This window comes from Rattus norvegicus, chromosome 9 (genome assembly GCF_036323735.1).
Source record: "Rattus norvegicus strain BN/NHsdMcwi chromosome 9, GRCr8, whole genome shotgun sequence".
Taxonomy (NCBI): domain Eukaryota; kingdom Metazoa; phylum Chordata; class Mammalia; order Rodentia; family Muridae; genus Rattus; species Rattus norvegicus.
This window is the reverse complement of record NC_086027.1, coordinates 24,941,646-24,956,777: the sequence shown is the minus strand read 5'-3', so window position 1 is coordinate 24,956,777 and position 15,132 is coordinate 24,941,646. Positions and strand designations below refer to the sequence as shown.

The following is a 15,132-nucleotide window of genomic DNA, read 5'->3' as shown; positions in this document are numbered from 1 at the left end:
TCGTTTTTTTTTTTTCTGCTGGAAAATGTATCTAGTAGTATTTTATTTGCTTTTAAAATACATGTCTAGAGATTCTGTGCCAAGTGTGTCAAAGCTAGGACTTCCGGTAAGAGGTTCTTCTGGGCATGAAGCGCTTTCTGACAGGAGCCTGATGTGGATGTCTCCTGAGAGGCTCTGCCAGAGCCTTAATGATACAGATGAGGATGCCTGCAGCCAACCATTGGACTGAGCATGGGGACCCCAAAGGAGGAGTTAGGGAAAGGACTGAAAGAGCTGAAGGGGTTTGCAATCCCATAGGAAGAACAACAATATCAACCAGACCCTACCAGAGCTCCCAGGGACTAAACCACCAACCAGTGAGTACACATGGAGGGACCTATGGCTGTGGCCACATATGAAGCAGAGGATGGCATTGTACAGCAGCAATAGGAGGAGAAGCCCTTGGTCCTGTGAAGGCTCGTTTTCCCAGTGTAGGGGAATGCCAGGGTGTTGAGGTGGGAGTGGGTGGGAAGGCATGGGAGCATCTTCATAGAAGCAGGGGGAGAGGAGAAGGTGGTTGGGAGAAGGGGGAAGGGGATAACATTTGAAATGTAAGTACATAAAATATCCAGTAAAATTAAAATTAAAAAAAGCAAAAAAAAAAAGAAAAAGTCTTTCTTTGGCTTTACATGTTCTCCACCAGGGGGCGCGTACATCCTAGTAAATGAAATACTATTCGGTTTTTTTTCACAGGCTTCAGAGAAACCAGTACTATGGCTATGACAGTGCTGTCAGTATGATGGAACCTAGAGTCACCTTGAGGACAATCCTCTCCCCTCGCTTTGGGGGATGACTTTGACTAGGTTAGCTGATGTGGAAAACTCCAGCTTAGCTGTAAGAAATACCGGTCCCTGGATGGAGATCCTGGGCTATGCGGAGTGGGAGAAGCCAGCTGGGCACTCCGCAACATTCATTCCTCTCACCTCTGACACAGAAGTCATGTGACCAGTTATTTGATGAACCCGCAGCCTAGACTTGTTTGAGGTGATGTACTGTACCTGACCTGTGAACTAAATGAACTTTTCCTTCCTTTAGTAGTTTTGGTTAGGCCGTTTACCACAGCAACAACAAAAGAGACTACAGTATAACTATAACGGTGGGCACAGATTATAAGAAATTGAGGGGCTGGGGATTTAGCTCAGTGGTAGAGCGCTTACCTAGGAAGCGCTAAGGCCCTGGGTTCGGTCCCCAGCTCCGAAAAAAAAGAACCAAAAAAAAAAAAAAAAAAGAAATTGAAACACCAAGAAGATAATTTTTACTAAAAAGTGATTTGAATTTTCAAAAAAAAAAAGTTTATCTCTGCAACTGGGGTGAGCTTGTGATTTTTCTCACAGTACCAAAATGATAAAATATGCAATTAACTTTGTGGTTCCGCCAGAAATCTCCTAGTTCCTTTATTTACCAACATCCCGCTTAATAGCGGTGTTTCCTTATTACAACTGTGTGGTCCACAAATACTATAAAAGAAACACTTTGAAACACTGCCAAAACTCAAGTGTGCAATTCACAAGTCACAGGCCTTACTTTACCTATTTGCTTGGTTTTTGAGAGACGGCCTCATGACAAAGCCTTAGCTGGATTGGAATTTCTTATGTAGACCAGGCTGGCTTTGAACTTGTAAAGATCTTAACGCCCCCTCCGACTCTGGAGTCCTGGGATTAAAAGCATATGCGACCATATGCAGCTATTTTTTTTTTTACATTATTTCTAAACTAATGTGCAGAGCATCGGATGTCTTTGTGGTATTTTCAAATGAAGAGTGTTTTCATGCATTGTCCCTCCAACCCTTCCCCCAACCTCTCTGTTACTCTTAGTCCCTCCCCGCCCCCATGGCTTCTCCCCCAGTCTCTTCCTTCAGGTCCAGGAACGCAACTCAGGTCCAGATGCTGCACAGAGGGCACCTTTCTCCCGAGACATCTTCCCAGACCCTGAGCCAGAACTTTCAACAGCGGCAGTGATAGGAATGAAACATCAGAGCAAACCGCACTTTGGATCCGTGTAAGTTCAAAAAGCCCGCGTCAAATTAAGGAGATGCTTATACACACACTGTGTTATTAAACAGAATTTAATGTTGCAAATATTTCTGTATCTGTATGCAACCATAATGATATTGTTTTGAACAACAACAAATTTAAAAATACATTAACAAACCTATTTTTTGGGGGGGAAGAACTCTCTTTTGTTTAGAAATTCCAGTCTGCCCTTTTTTTCTTTTTCCATCTTTATTAACTTGAGTATTTCTTATTTACATTTCAAATGTTATTCCCTTTCCCGGTTTCCAGGCCAACATCCCTCTAGCCCCTCTCCCTCCCCTTCTATATGGGTGTTCCTCTCCCAAACATCCCCCCCATTACTGCCCTCCCCACAACAATCACGTTCACTGGGGTTCAGTCTTGGTAGGACCAAGAACTTCCCCTTCCACTGGTGCCCTTATTAGGCTATTCATTACTACCTATGCAGTTGGAGCCCAGGGTCAGTCCATGTCTAGTCTTTGGGTAGTGGCTTAGTCCCTGGAAGCTCTGGTTGCTTGGCATTGTTGTTCATATGGGGTCTCAAACCCCTTCAGCTCTTTCAGTCCTTTCTCTGATTCCTTCAACGGGGGTCCCTTTCTCAGTTCAGTGGTTTGCTGCTGTCATTCACCTATGTATTTGCTGTATTCTGGTTGTGTCTCACAGGAGAGATCTACATCCGGTTCCTGTCAGCCTGCACTTCTTTGCTTCATCCATCTTATCTAGTTTGGTGGCTGTATATGTATGGGCCACATGTGGGGCAGGCTCTGAATGGGTGTTCCTTCTGCCTCTGTTCTAAACTTTGCCTCCTTATCCCCTCCCAAGGTTATTCTTGTTCCCCTTTTAAAGAAGGAGTGAAGCATCCGCATTTTGGTCATCCTTCTTGAGTTTCATATGTTCTGTGCATCTAGGGTAATTTAAGCATTGGGGCTAATATCCACTTATCAATGAGTGCATACCATGTGTGTTTTTCTGTGATTGGGTTACCTCACTCAGGATGATATTTTCCAGTTCCATCCATTTGCCTATGAATTTCATAAAGTCATTGTTTTTGATAACTGAGTAGTATTCCATTGTGTAGATGTACCACATTTTCTGTATCCATTCCTCTGTTGAAGGCCATCTGGGTTCTTTCCAGCTTCTGGCTATTATAAATAAGGCTGTTATGAACATAGTAGAGCATGTGTCTTTGTTATATGTTGGAGCATCTTTTGGGTATATGCCCAAGAGAGGTATAGCTGGGTCCTCAGGTAGTGCAATGTCCAATTTTCTGAGGAACCTCCAGATTGATTTCCAGAATGGTTGTACCAGTCTGCAATCCCACCAACAATGGAGGAGTGTTCCTCTTTTTCCACATCCTCGCCAGCAACTGTTGTTGCCAGAGTTTTTGATCTTAGCCATTCTGACTGGTGTGAGGTGGAATCTCAGGGTTGTTTTGATTTGCATTTCCCTTATGACTAAAGATGTTGAACATTTCTTTAAGTGCTTCTCAGCCATTCAGCATTCCTCAGCTGTGAATTATTTGTTTAGCTCTGAACCCCATTTTAATAGTGTTATTTGTCTCCCTGCGGTCTAACTTCATGAGTTCTTTATATATTTTGGATGTAAGCCCTCTATCAGTTGTAGGATTGGTAAAGATCTTTTCCCAATCTGTTGGTTGCCATTTTGTCCTAACAACAGTGTCCTATGCCTTACAGAAGCTTTGTAGTTTTGTGAGATCCCATTTGTCGATTCTTGATCTTAGATTCTTTCCCAATTTTCTTCTATTAGTTTGAGTGTATCTGGTTTGATATGGAGGTCCTTGATCCACTTGGACTTAAGCTTTGTACAGGGTGATAAAAATGGATCGATCTGAATTCTTCTACATGCTGACCTCCAGTTGAACCAGCACCATTTGCTGAAAATGCTACCTTTTTTTTTCCATTGGATGGTTTTGGCTCCTTTGTCAAAAATCAAGTGACCATAGGTGTGTGGGTTCATTTCTGGGTCTTCAATTCTATTCCACTGGTCTATCTCCCTGTCTCTGTACCATACAGTTTTTAATCACTATTGCTCTGTAATACTGCTTGAGTTCAGGGATAGTGATTCCCCCGGAAGTCCTTTTATTGTTGAGGACAATTTTAACTATCCTGGGTTTTTTGTTATTCCAGATGAATTTGCAAATTGTTCTGTCTAACTCTATGAAGAATTGGATTGGAATTTTAATGGGGATTGCATTGAATCTGTAGATCGCTTTTGGTAAAATGACCATTTTTACTATATTAATCCTGCCAATCAATGAGTATGGGAGATCTTTCCATCTTCTGAGATCTTCTTCAATTTCTTTCTTCAGAGGCTTGAAGTTCTTATCATACAGATCCTTCACTTGCTTGGTTAAAGTCACATTGAGGTATTTTATATTATTTGGGACTATTATGAAGGGTATCATTTCCCTAATTTCTTTCTCGGCTTGTTTCTCTTTTGTGTAGAGGAAGGCTACTGATTTATTTGAGTTAATTTTATACCCAGCCACTTTGCTGAAGTCGTTTATCAGCTTTAGTAGTTCTCTGGTGGAACTTTTGGGATCACTTAAATATACTATCATATCATCTGCAAATAGTGATATTTTGACGTCTTCCTTTCCAATCTGTATCCCCTTGATCTCCTTTTGTTGTCTGATTGCTCTGGCTACAACTTCAAGAACTATATTGAATAAGTAGGGAGAAAGTGGGCAGCCTTGTCTAGTCCCTGATTTTAATGGGATTGCTTCAAGTTTCTCTCCATTTAGTTTAATGTTAGCTACTGCTTTGCTGTATATGGCTTTTACTATGTTTAGGTATGGGTCTTGAATTCCTATTCTTTCCAGGACTTTTATCATGAAGGGGTGTTGAATTTTGTCAAATGCTTTCTCAACATCTAATGAAATAATCATATGGTTTTTATCTTTCAGTTTGTTTATATAATGGATTACGTTGATGGTTTTCTCTATATTAAACCGTCCCTGCATCCCTGGGATGAAGCCTACTTGATCATGGTGGATGATCATTTTGATGTGTTCTTGGATTCCGTTTGCAAGAATTTTATTGAGTATTTTCGCATCGACATTCATAAGGGAAATTGGTCTGAAGTTCTCTTTCTTTGTTGGGTCTTTGTTTTGTTTAGGTATAAGAGTAATTGTGGCTTCATAGAAGGAATTCGGTAGCACTCCGTCTTTTTCAATTTTGTGGAATAGTTTGGATAGTATTGGTATGAGATCTTCTATGAAGGTCTGATAGAATTCTGCGCTAAGCCCATCTGGTTCTGGGCTCTTTTTGGTTGGGAGGTTTTTAATGACTGCTTCTATTTCTTTAGGAGTTATGGCGTTATTTAAATGGTTTATCCATTCCTGATTTAACTTCGGTACCTGGTATCTGTCTAAGAAATTGTCCATTTCCTCCAGATTTTCCAATTTTGTTGAATAGAGGCTTTTGTAATATTATCTGATGATTTTTTGAATTTCCTCTGATCCTGTTGTTATCTCTCCCTTTTTATTTCTGATTTTGTTAATTCGGACACACTCTCTGTGTCCTCTGGTTAGTCTGGCTAAGGGTTTATCTATTTTGTTGATTTTCTCAAAGAACTAGCTTTTGGTTCTGTTGATTCTCTGTACAATCCTTTTTGTTTCTACTTGGTTGATTTCAGCTCTGAGTTTGATTATTTCCTGCCTTCTACTCCTCCTGGGTGTATTTGCTTCTTTTTGTTCTAGAGCTGTTTTGTTTAGGTGTGCTGTCAAGCTGCTGACATATGCTCTCTCCTGTTTCTTTCTGCAGGCACTCAGAGCTATGAGTTTTCCTCTTAGTGCAGCTTTCATTGTGTCCCATAAGTTTGGGTATATTTTACCTTCTTTTTCATTAAATTCTTAGAATTCTGTAATTTCTTTCTTTATTTCTTCCTTGACCAGGTTATCTTGAGTAGAGCATTTTTCAACTTCCATGTATATGTGGGAGTTCTTTCCTTATTGTTATTGAAGACCAGCTTTAGCCCGTAGTGGTCTGATAGGACACATGGGATTATTTCTATCTTTCTGTATCTGTTTAGGCCTGTTTTGTGCCCAATTATATGGTCAATTTTGGAGAAAGTACCATGAGGTGGTGAGAAGAAAGTATATCCTTTTGTTTTAGGATAGAATATTCTATAAATATCTGTTAAGTCCATTTGGTCCATGACTTCTGTTAATCTTTCTATGTCTCTGTTTAATTTCTGTTTCCATGATCTGTCCACTGATGAGAGTCGGGTGTCGAAATCTCCTACTATTATTGTGTGAGGTGCAATGTGTGCTTTGAGCTTTAGTAAGGTTTCTTTTATGTATGTAGGTGCCCTTGTATTTGGAGCTTGATATTTGGAGCTAAATATTTAGGATTGAGAGTTCATCTTGGTGGATTTTTCCTTTGATGAATATGAAGTGTCCTTCCTTATCTTTTTTGATGACTTTTGGTTGAAAATCAATTTTATTCAATATTAGAATAGCTACTCTAGCTTGCTTCTTCAGACCATTTGTTGTTTTCTAGCCTTTTACTCTGAGGTAGTGTCTGTCTTTGTCTCTGAGGTGTGTTTCCTGTAGGCAGCGAAATGCTGGGTCCTCATTACGTATCCATTGTTAATCTGGGTCTTTTTACTGGGGAATTGAGTCCATTGATGTTGAGAGATATTAAGGAGTAGTGACTGTTGCTTCCTGTTATATTAGTGTTTTGATGTGAGATTATGTTTGTGTGCTTTTCTTCTCTTTGTTTTGTTGCAAAACGATTGGTTTCTTGCTTTTTCTAGGATGTAGCTTGCCTCTTTGTGTTCGGCTTTACCCTTTATTATCCTTTGTAGGGCTGGATTTGTAGAAAGATATTGTGTAAATTTGGTTTTGTCATGGAATATCTTGGTTTCTCCATTTATGTTAATTGAGAGTTTTGCTGGATACAGTAACCTGGGCTGGCATTTGTGTTCTCTTAGGGTCTGTATGACATCTGTCCAGGATCTTCTTCCTTTCATAGTCTCTGGTGAGAAGTCTGGTGTAATTCTGATAAGTCTGCCTTTATATGTTACTTGACCTTTTTCCCTTACTGCTTTCAATATTATTTCTTTGTTTTGTGCATTTGGTGTTTTGACTATTATGTGATGGGAGGAGTTTGTTTTCTGGTCCAATTTATTTGGAGTTAGTTCTATAGGCTTCTTGTATGTTTATCGGCATCTCTTTCTTTAGGTAAGGGAAATTTTGTTCTATGATTTTGTTGAAGGTATTTTCTAGTACTTTGAGTTGGGCATCTTCACTCTCTTCTATACCTATGATCCTTAGGTTTGATCTTCTCACTGTGTCCTGGATTTCCTGTATGTTTTGGACCAGTAGCTTTATCCGTTTTACATTATCTTTGACAGTTGTGTCAATGATTTCAATGGACTCTTCTGCTCCTGAGATTCTCTCTTCTATCTCTTGTATTCTGTTGGTGATGCTTGTATCTACGGCTCTTTGCTTCTTCCTTTGGTTTTCTATATCCAGGTTGTCTCCCTTTTTTCTTTCTTTATTGTTTCTATTTTCATTTTCAATTCCTTCACCTGTTTGATTGTGTTTTCCTGTAATCCTTTCAGGGATTTTTGTGTTTTCTCTCTATGGGCTTCTACTTGTTTATTTGTGTTTTCCTGCATTTCTCTAAAGGAATTCTTTATGTCTTTCTTAAAATGCTCCATTATCATGATCAAATGTGATTTTAAATCTAGATCTTGCTTTTCTGGTGTGTTTGGATATTCAGTGTTTGCTTTGGTGGGAGAATTGGGGCTCCGATGATGCCATGTAGTATTGGTTTCTGTTGCTTGGGTTCTTGCGCTTGCCTCTCGCCATCAGGTTGTCTCTGATATTACCTTGTTCTGCTATTTCTAGCAGTGGCTTGACAGTCCTATAGGCCTGTGTGTCAGGAGTGCTGTAGACCTGTTTTCCTGTTTTCTTTCAGCCAGGTATGGGAACAGAGTGTTCTGCTTTCAGGCGTGTAGTCATTCCTTTCATGGCTTTCAGCTGTTCCTGTGGGCATGTGTCCTGTGTCCACCAGGCAGGTCACTTAGAGCAGAAAAATTGGTCTTACCTCTAGTCTCGGGCCTTAAGTTGCTCCTCAGGGCTAGGTTTTGGCTCTCTGTGAGGGCAGCAACCAGAAGGGCCTGCCCCTACTTCTGGGTCCCTCGGAACTTTCCTTTTTATTGGCGTTGAAATATCCCTTTCTCTCAGAAATGGTGACCTTTTGTTATTGTTATTGTTAGCAAAATGAATAGTTTGACAACTCTGTGGACTCTCTGGGAATTTGTACCATTGCATGAAAGTTAAGTCTGGGAAACACTAACCTAAGAATGCAGTCATTCCAAATTCTATGTATATGGAAGGAAGGAAGAAAGGAAGGAAGGAATGAAGAAAGGAAGAGAAAAGAAAAGGAAAGAGGAGAGGCTAAGCAAGCCATCGAGAGCAAGTCAGTGAGCATCACTCCTCCATGGCCTCTGTATCAGCTCCTGCCTCCAGATTTCTGCCCTGCTTGAGTTGCTGTGCTCACTGCTTTAGATGATGAATTGTTAGGTGAAGTCCTGTGTGAAATGAACCCTTTCTTTCCTAAGTTGCTTTTGATAATGGTTTTCATCTCATTTTTGGGGAGTAAATAAGCAGTTTTAGGGAAAGGCTCTTGAAGGTGATCCCAGTGTTGGTAGGAAGCATGGGTTTCCAATATGGGTTTGCATGACCTAGAGAAAGTAAGTGTTGCTGAGTTCTAGTCTCTTGGGGTTTTAACATGAGATGGTAATATCTCTCAATGACACTGCGACATATCCACTGTCCGTACAAAGCTGCACGTGGTAAGTTCTTCAAAAACATCATAGCTAATATTGCTATTATTATTGCAATCCTCCTGCCCTTGATAATATTGTCACTGTCACTGTCTTCCCGCCCTCACTAACACTGCTGTCACCATTATCCTCTCACCACAATCAGCATCACCCTGCTGTTAGCTCTCCTGCCCTTCTCCTCTCCATCATCACTTGGATCTGTTTTCATTCTAAGGCAGGTGACTCGAGTCATTTGATGAGAGGGTGGAACTAGATGCTTGTGTGTTTTCTTATGCATGGCTACTGAATTTTAAACATAGCTTTTGTAAAGTTTAGCATGTGTGTGCCCAGTGACCAAGCCAGTCTATTCCCATGTGTTTACCAGAGAGAAAGGAAGACACATAAATAAAAGGATAATGGGCAGTCATTGTAGTTTTGGCTACAGTGGTCTCAAAAGGAAAGCAACCCAAATATCCATCAAATGGTGAATCCTTCACCTCTGCTTTGTGTATGACATACATATATGTCAAGTAGAACCCAATAGCACTCCAGTTCTCTAGAAAAATCAAACAAATAAACCCATGATGTTTAACTATCCATAGAGACCTTACAAGTTGAAGGCAGGGTCCTAAGATATAATTCAGGGCAGCATGCAAAAAAAAGATGGCTTCGCTGGCAAACAGACAGGATCAACTGGATGGTGGGTAAAGCAAGAAGAACTTTCCAGAAGGGTAGGAACATCATAGCTATTCAGAAAAGTCACAGACTGGCCAGGGCCACCAGAAACAAAGGCTTCTCTTTGTAAAACTGACTTGTCATCAAACACAGTCGAGGGCCATGAATGGGCTGACATGATATGTCCTGAACATCTGTCTACTCATCCTACAGCTGGGCCCTCTGTCTCCTTCTGTGGAATGCTGTTCTCTAGGCATGGCATGACCATTGTCCTGTTGAGCTATGTGTATGTTTGTACATATATGCATAGCTACATATACACAAATATACATAGCTTTGAGTACTATGATTAGCAGGACACCACCATCAGATCGTGACCGTTAGCTTTCTATCATGGAGAATGAATACAGTTAAAGGTGATGAAAGAGAGATTCTTTTCCTCAGTGGGGTAGCTGCTCTTCAGTTGCCCATGTTCCTAATAGCAATCTTTTGTTCACCAACACTTTGATAACTAATTCTACTTAAATGCTTGTTTCCCTAAGATAGACTTGCACAGAACCAGTCCTTTGGTTTGTCACTCATAGTCTTTCTATGGTGAATAGACATTTGTTCATATTTCCTCAGGAAGAATTGACCCATTCCCCTCTAAAGTACACTCATCAGTCTTGTCTAGTTCCACTCCAGCCAAAGAAGCCTGCGTCACAGTAATATGGAAGGATTGTAGTGGTCGCCCAGTTGGAAAAATATTTGTCACACAAATATGAGAATTGAGAACTGAGTTCAATTCCCTGCACCCACATAAAGAAGCCAGCATGATAACACTTGCTTGTAATTTCAGTGCAGGAGAAGTAAAGGCAGGAGAATCCCTGAGGCTCAGGGACCAGCCTAGCCTGCTTGGTGAACTCCTGGCCAATGAGAGACAAAACCAAACCAAACAACAAAAAACAGAAAACACAAGGTGGGTGGTATCTAAGCCCCAAGTCAGAATTGATCTTTCTCTCTCTCTCTCTCTCTCTCTCTCTCTCTCTCTCTCTCTCTCTCTCTCTCACACACACACACACACACACACACACACACACACACACACACACACACTCAAAAGGCCCAAGAGTAGGAATAATTTCCCTACCTAGAGTCACAGTACTTATCTAATGTGGTGTGGGTGTGGGTGTGGGTGTACTGTGTAGAGCGGAACATGGAGAGGCTCCAGCTACCCAATAGCTCTCACAGTTTCTGGACCAGGCCTGGTGGTTAGTATGGTGCGAAATGACATAGCTGTCTCTGTCACTTCAGTGTCACAGTCAAAACCTCAGAGAGCGTTGGGGAGATGACTCTGTAGGCCAAGTGCTTACCATACAAACAAGAGGACTTTAATTTGACTTCCAGAAGTTACCTGAAAGGCAGGTGTGGCGGCACAAACTTACAATCTTAGTGCCAATGAGGCAGAGACAGGTGAATCCCAGGGTTTTCTCCAGAGCCAGCCTTGCTGAATTAGCACCTCTGGGGTTCAGTGAGAGATCCTGACTCATTAAACAGGGTAGATAAGGACGAAGGACATCACCTGAGGGGGACTTCTGAATTTTACGTGCATACATGGATGGGCATCTGCACATATATGTGAACTGCACACATATTTATGCCACATTCACATGAACACATACAAACTCCTAGAACATTCATTCTTTCTTCAAGAGGCCGCCTCTGTCAGAACAGGCCGCCTCTTCTTTAGGGAAGAGTTCTGCAAAACTTGCAGCCTTCCCTTTCCTTTTTCTACCTCCCCTTCTGTCCCCTCCCCTCCCCTTCCCTCTCCTCCATCTCCTTCACTCTCACCTTCTCCCTCCCTCCCTCTCCTCTCCCCAGCCCCTCTCTCATGTTTACTTCAGCATGGTCTCCTGTATTCTAGGCTGGTGCTGGACTGCAACACAGTAGATAATGATCTTGAGTCCATGATGCTCCTGACTTCAGCTCCCAAGTGTTAGGCTTCCAGTGGTCTATTTCCATACCTGGCTGTTCTTTACTGCATTGACTGCACAGTATCTAACCTCCCCTGGGCAGTGCTCACTATGGGACACATCTCCAGCACCTGGCACATAACACCTGCTGAGTGTGTATTGCTAAGTGGCTTATTGAATAAAAGAGCAATAGAGATAATATTATTATCCATTCATCTACTGATTTGCCTGGAATAAGCAGAAATGGTGGTTCCATAGAAACAGAGAGCACACAAGAATGGGGAGTGGCTACATGTTGTAAAATGAAATTAGGGGCTGTCTTTTACCTCGCTAGGGTCCGGCACCGCAGTGCCCCAAGATATCTGGTAGATATCTTGCCAGAAACACACATCCCAATTCCGTGGCAGCTTAGTGACCCAGCCGCCACATACTCTTAAACTTAATTCACCGCAAGAAAGAACACACAACACAATAACCTGTGATCCGATTGAAAAGGTAAAATTGCCCACCTAAACATACACAGCCCTGTACACACCCAACCCTTAAGAACATTCATAACAACCTGTAAAGGTACAGAGTGGAATCTTAACATCAGCCTCCGAGTTCTCTCTGCAGCAGCTTTTCCGCCTTCCTCTACTCTCCCGTCCTTTCCGTTCCCGTCTCCTCCTCTTCCCTCAAACTTTTCTCCCACAGGATCCTTCCTTCTTGTCCAATGACAGGCCTCGTTCTATCTTGTACTTCCCTACACCTGCGTGATGACATCATCCCACAACTACTAACAAACAGATGGCGTCTCTAGAGTGATGGAAATGTTCTAAAGCTAGATTGTACAACATTTGCACTATTATGTATGTTTATTACATCAGTTGTATACAATAAGACCAATCTATGGCATGTCAGATAGACCTCAATGGAGCAACAAAACTTAACAAAAAAATAAGTCTCTGGATCCTTGGCGTCTAGTTCCAGAGATTTTTTTTGTGATATCAAGGAAGAACCCCAGATTCTACAGAGCTTAACTTCTAACATTCCTGGAGACCACAAAAGTCACTGTTTCATGTGCAACTTCTTTGTGGAAGGTAATTTGCCATGTCAGTTTCTTCGGTGGCAATTGATAAAAAGGTCCCCTGACTGTGTGGTTCCCCATAATAAATATTAAAAAAGAAAAAGAAAAAAGTCCGTGGCTCAGTATGCTTGTACCTTAGCACGATATGTAAACAAGTTAGACAGGATCAGAGAAGTGCCCCAGTGTCACTAGTCAGGGATAAGAACCAATGTAGCGAATAGAAGGTATTGTCTCAAGTTATAAAGTTACAATGTTGCCCAACAGCCACATGATTCCCAGTGGGTAAGTGGTTTCTGAATTCTCTTTTACAAATGTGGCATGACTGTGTATTCTCTCAGCTCCAGTATGGGACCACGTTTAAGAGCACACTGGCTTTTTTAATCATGTCCCTAGAAGGGAACCTTTTTGTCTGGTCTTGTCAAATAAAATGGGGAGAAAATGGCATGCTGGGAGGGATGCTAGCATCCTTGTGACGTTCTTACTTACCACCCCCAAGTCACCAAACGGAACATAGCAGTGTTTTATGGAGAAATCCTCTTTCCTCTATGAGCATGTGATGGCCCATCCATAAACTTAGATTTGGATCAGAGTTTAAAGATCCTGTTACTCTAGTAGCAAGAACGGTTACAGCTATAATTGGGTTGGTGAGAGTTCAATCATTGAAGCACTTGCTGTGCCAGTGTGAGGACCCAAGTTTGAATCCAAGTTTTAAAAAAAAACTGGGGAGACAGAGACAGCTAGATATCTGAAGGTTACTAGCCACCCATCCTAGATGAGTTAGCGAGCTCCAAGATAGTGAAAGAACCTGTTCAAACAAACAAACAAACACCTAAGGTAGAGGCTGAAGAGATGTCCCAGAGGCTAACTCAATGTTTGTTCATTGTAAGTATGGCATCTTGAAAGAGTTTTCTTGTTATTTTGTTTTTGTTACTGTTAGCCTGATACAAGTTTGAGTTGTGAGATAAAAGGGAATCTCAATTGAGAAAATACTTCTATCATATTGGCCTGTGGATAAGCCTGTTGGAAATTTTCTTGATTAATAATTGTTGTGTGAAGGCCTAGATCACTGTGGGTGGTACTCTTAGGCTTGTGGTCTTGGGTCCTATAAGAAAGCAGGCTAAGCAAGCCATGATGAGAAAACCAGTAAAGTCACTCCTCTGCGATCTTTGCTTCCAAACTCCTGCCTCGAGTTCCTGTCTTGACTTCTCAGTGCTGGGATGTGGCCTGAGAGTTGTAAGATAAACTAAACCTTCAGAGAGTAAATTAATTGAGTTCCGTCTCCTATGTCAGCCTTGGTTTGTGCATGTGTTTCGGTGTGTATTTTTGTAATAACCACTTGTTTAAGAAACCAGTGCCTTTGAACCAAGTTGACAACCTCAAGTTTCCTCTGTCTGTGGTTTGTTTTGTGTGTCCCATACTGAATTGGTAGGGAAAGGCATAGTGTTGAGTTTGGACTATGCCACTTTGTGCTCCCAGTGAATAGCGCACTTCCAGCCACCCACTCAGGAACTCTTTGAATTCATAAATGGAAAACACACACACACACACACACACACACACACACACACACACACACACACACACACTCCAGCTATTTTTAAAATGCCTTGGCTACCTCAAAGGGTGGGTACTCCCAAACCTTCCCATATTACCCATGACCCAATTTGGGAAGTGGCCAGTGGCCACTTCCTTCCTACATCCATCCATCTACAACTTCATAGAGATCTCTGTCTCCTCCTGCTTGCATCCTAGCCTGTGCAACTCTAAGGGACCCTGTGTCCTTTTACCCAGCCATTGGCCTCTGGCATTTATTGATTGATCAAAAACCCATCGGGGACTAGGACCTTGAGCATTTGGACATGCAGATTCCCAATTGAATCAAAGCATTAGAAGAAATCTCCAACAGAAAGAATGCTCCCTTAGGGTAAGTGAGTGATCTTTGGATGATATGGGATTATGAATGAAGGCTCAAGGTGACTCTTAAGACCCAAGTCATATGACCCTCAACTCCTGTGAGTCTACATTCAAAGGAAGAATAACCTAAAACTCAATGGTGGCAGGCAGTGACTATGAATGTTGTGGGAGGCCAGCTTTGACACATCAGGCACTAAGGGGGATGTGTGGAGTTGGTGATTAATCATTCAGCAGACTTTTCCCTGAGGGAGCAAAACTCAATTCTCTGGAGCCTGCAAAAAATGGTGAGGGAGCAAAACTTAATTCTCTGAGGCTGGGAAAAAGAGGGACACACACACACGCACACACACACACACACACACACACACACACACACACACACTTCACAAGCACTCTGCAGGAAGAGCTGCAGTGGGCAAGTGCGGGCAAGTGAGCGTCCTGGAGACTGTACACTGTTTTGCATGGCTGTGATGGGTGAACCCTGGAGAGGCATGACCCCAGGGCTTCATACCAGGGTTGCTTCTTGCTGCTGCTGTGCCTTCTATGTTTGTCATTGCTTTATGACATGGTGTGATTGGGCAAAGAAAGACCCTTTCTGCCTGTAGTCTGTTATGATAAATTCCTTGGTATGAGCCTACCCCATATTTCCTTCTGATCCACATGAAGATTAACTCTT

General features: G+C 41.9%; 1 long non-coding RNA gene across 1 annotated transcript in view; it reads left to right on the top strand.

The window, feature by feature from the left end:
- The first annotated feature begins 173 nt into the window (after positions 1–173).
- The window catches only part of LOC120094640 (uncharacterized), a 24,991-nt gene continuing 10,032 nt past the window's right edge, over positions 174–15,132 (top strand). The window contains exons 1-2 of the long non-coding RNA XR_005489054.2: positions 174–356; positions 733–2,037. This is a non-coding gene — a long non-coding RNA (uncharacterized LOC120094640). The remainder of the gene's footprint in view (positions 357–732; positions 2,038–15,132) is intronic.